This window comes from Ambystoma mexicanum (genome assembly GCF_040938575.1).
Source record: "Ambystoma mexicanum isolate Mex_15411 chromosome 12 unlocalized genomic scaffold, UKY_AmexF1_1 Mex_chr12_unloc.1, whole genome shotgun sequence".
In the NCBI taxonomy this organism is placed as follows: Eukaryota; Metazoa; Chordata; class Amphibia; order Caudata; family Ambystomatidae; genus Ambystoma; species Ambystoma mexicanum.
In genome coordinates, this window is record NW_027182322.1 from 6742292 (window position 1) to 6746053 (window position 3762).

Consider the following 3762-nt stretch of genomic DNA (forward strand, 5'->3'; position numbering starts at 1 on the left):
AGCTGTAAACTCTCACAAGACCATCACTGCTCTCACACTTTCCTGCTCTCAGGCTGGCGGGCCATTATCGGCCCTGGCTGCCGCACCATTGCCAGGTTTGTGTAACTATATTATTTCTAATTGGCTCCACTTTGATGACTTTCATTTGGATTCTGACTTGATTATTGAGATCTTAAATAAGTGACTGGGGATCAGGTGTCCACTTATTCTCATGGATAACATCACAACCAACCTTTAATTCAAACATGAGTCATGACATCACAGATGGAGTACAGCTTATGATAGAGGTGGAACGTCACATTGTAGCAGCCCAAGTAGCTCGCCGTGATCGTATAGTGGTTAGTACTCTGCGTTGTGGCCGCAGCAACCTCGGTTCGAATCCGAGTCATGGCATTGCGGTGAGGCAATGTCACGGCAGTTGGGCAGATATTTTAGAATTTCCATTAATACATTGGCAATCTCTGTGGAGGACTGAAACAATTCGATATGTCCTGTTACTGTTATGAACCTTTTGTTTCTTTAATGCTCTTTGCACACTTTTTCATCGGGTGACTGTAATGTATTTCAACCAAATCTAATTAAGAGCGCATTATGTGGTGACATTTGCAGTACATGAAACATTATAACACTGCCATTTACGTCAATAACCACTAGCTTGATTAAGACATATGTATTGCAGCGACAGTATTTCCCAGTTACAAATGGGAATAAAAACAACATCCGCGAAGGATTGAACCAACGACATTTAACTGATGTTGCCAATGGAGCGCGTTACAGAGAGCGCGAGGTCACGCCTTTACAGTCACACGCTGATGATAATACAGATGTTTAAATAAACAGGCATATCTGTGGACTTGTGGTCTTTCTACATTGGGACTCATAGTCTAGTCCTAGGCTATTGTAGGCACTGGCCTATCTTTTAGTGGAATGAGAGGCATTCTGTAGTCGCGTGAAAGGACCTTTCAAGTCAATCTGATCTGTATTGTCCTGTGAAAAAAAGCGTTCTTAGACACAGTGAGGAGTTTTTGGGGATAATGGGAAAATCATTTCCAACTAAATGACAGGAATTTCTTAGTCCAATCATGAGGTGTGCTAGGCTTTTTTATACTGTGGCGGAAAGAGAGAGAGTATAACAGTCATTATAAATAAAGGGCCAAGGACGTGACAGTTTATGGAAGGAACAATTTGCACATAGTTTTAGAATGTGGCCAGGAGGAGGACAATGTGCTTACACATATGAAACATTAGAAAGTAGACATTATGGAAGCACATATATTTCTTTATTTTTATTGTATTTGGGGAGAGGGGGTTAATATAGCACGTCCAATGTGGAAAAGTGCTTTTCATAGCACCTTGCAGGTGGGCGACATCTAGAGCTGTGCAGTAGCCACCCATGCCCCAGACGTCAAAGAGAACAAGAAGTTACACATGTTGGAAGTGAGGGTGAGACATTGAGGAGATATGATCCCCGTATGAAGCCGAGAGAAGGAGGAGGCGTGAACGTGCATCCATGTATGCAGGCGAGAAGGGAAGGAGCATTGGTCATGCATCCCTGCATGAGGGTGAGACAAGGAGGAGATATGATCCCCGTATGAAGCCGAGAGAAGGAGGAGGCGTGAACATGTATGCAGGCGAGACAGGAAGGAGCATTGGTCATGCATCCCTGCATGAGGGTGAGACAGGGAGGAGATATGATCCCCGTATGAAGCCGAGAGAAGGAGGAGGCGTGAACGTGCATCCATGTATGCAGGCGAGAAGGGAAGGAGCATTGGTCATGCATCCCTGCATGAGTGTGAGACAGGGAGGAGATATGATCCCCGTATGAAGCCGAGAGAAGGAGCAGGCGTGAACGTGCATCCATGTATGCGGGCGAGACGGGAAGGAGCATTGGTCATGCATCCCTTCCTGAGGGTGAGACAGGGAGGAGATAAAATCCCTGTATGAAGCCGAGAGAACGAGAAGACATGAACGTGCATCCATGTATGCGGGCGAGAAGGGAAGGAGCATTGTTCATGCATCCCTGCATGAGGGTGAGACAGGCAGGAGATAAAATCCCTGTATGAAGCCAAGAGAACGAGGCGGCATGAACATGCATCCTTGTATGCAGGTGTGACATGGAGTCATCATGAACATGCATCCCTTTATAAGGACATAACATGGAGGACGCATGAACATGAATGCCTGAATTTTATGGTGGTGGCCTTCGGGTGATTTGGCACGTGCAATTGGTGAAGAGCACTTCTCCTGCGCAAAAAAATAAATTTACTATTAGCACCCCGGAGGCAGCCTCTGCACTTCTTATAGGGAGAAAACTCTGCAATGGAAGGGGACAGGGTCAATAACAGCTGTAAACTCTCACAAGACCATCACTGCTCTCACACTTTCCTGCTCTCAGGCTGGCGGGCCATTATCGGCCCTGGCTGCCGCACCATTGCCAGGTTTGTGTAACTATATTATTTCTAATTGGCTCCACTTTGATGACTTTCATTTGGATTCTGACTTGATTATTGAGATCTTAAATAAGTGACTGGGGATCAGGTGTCCACTTATTCTCATGGATAACATCACAACCAACCTTTAATTCAAACATGAGTCATGACATCACAGATGGAGTACAGCTTATGATAGAGGTGGAACGTCACATTGTAGCAGCCCAAGTAGCTCGCTGTGATCGTATAGTGGTTAGTACTCTGCCTTGTGGCCGCAGCAACCTCGGTTCGAATCCGAGTCACGGCATTGCGGTAAGGCAATGTCACGGCAGTTGGGCAGATATTTTAGAATTTCCATTAATACATTGGCAATCTCTGTGGAGGACTGAAACAATTCGATATGTCCTGTTACTGTTATGAACCTTTTGTTTCTTTAATGCTCTTTGCACACTTTTTCATCGGGTGACTGTAATGTATTTCAACCAAATCTAATTAAGAGCGCATTATGTGGTGACATTTGCAGTACATGAAACATTATAACACTGCCATTTACGTCAATAACCACTAGCTTGATTAAGACATATGTATTGCAGCGACAGTATTTCCCAGTTACAAATGGGAATAAAAACAACATCCGCGAGGGATTGAACCAACGACATTTAACTGATGTTGCCAATGGAGCGCGTTACAGAGAGCGCGAGGTCCCGCCTTTACAGTCACACGCTGATGATAATACAGATGTTTAAATAAACAGGCATATCTGTGGACTTGTGGTCTTTCTACATTGGGACTTATAGTCTAGTCCTAGGCTATTGTAGGCACTGGCGTATCTTTTAGTGGAATGAGAGGCATTCTGTAGTCGCGTGAAAGGACCTTTCAAGTCAATCTGATCTGTATTGTCCTGTGAAAAAAAGCGTTCTTAGACACAGTGAGGGGTTTTTGGGGATAATGGGAAAATCATTTCCAACTAAATGACAGGAATTTCTTAGTCCAATCATGAGGTGTGCTAGGCTTTTTTATACTGTGGCGGAAAGAGAGAGAGTATAACAGTCATTATAAATAAAGGGCCAAGGAAGTGACAGTTTATGGAAGGAACAATTTGCACATAGTTTTAGAATGTGGTCAGGAGGAGGACAATGTGCTTACACATATGAAACATTAGAAGGTAGACATTATGGAAGCACATATATTTCTTTATTTTTATTGTATTTGGGGAGAGGGGGTTAATATAGCAAGTCCAATGTGGAAAAGTGCTTTCCATAGCACCTTGCAGGTGGGCGACATCTAGAGCTGTGCAGTAGCCACCCATGCCCCAGACGTCAAAGAGAACAAG

General features: G+C 44.3%; 1 non-coding gene across 1 annotated transcript; it reads left to right on the forward strand.

Annotated features, from left to right (window-relative positions):
• Window positions 1-321: 321 nt before the first annotated feature.
• Window positions 322-393, forward strand: TRNAH-GUG (transfer RNA histidin (anticodon GUG)). The gene has a single exon. It is a non-coding gene; the product is annotated as a tRNA-His (tRNA).
• The last annotated feature ends 3369 nt before the right edge of the window (window positions 394-3762 follow it).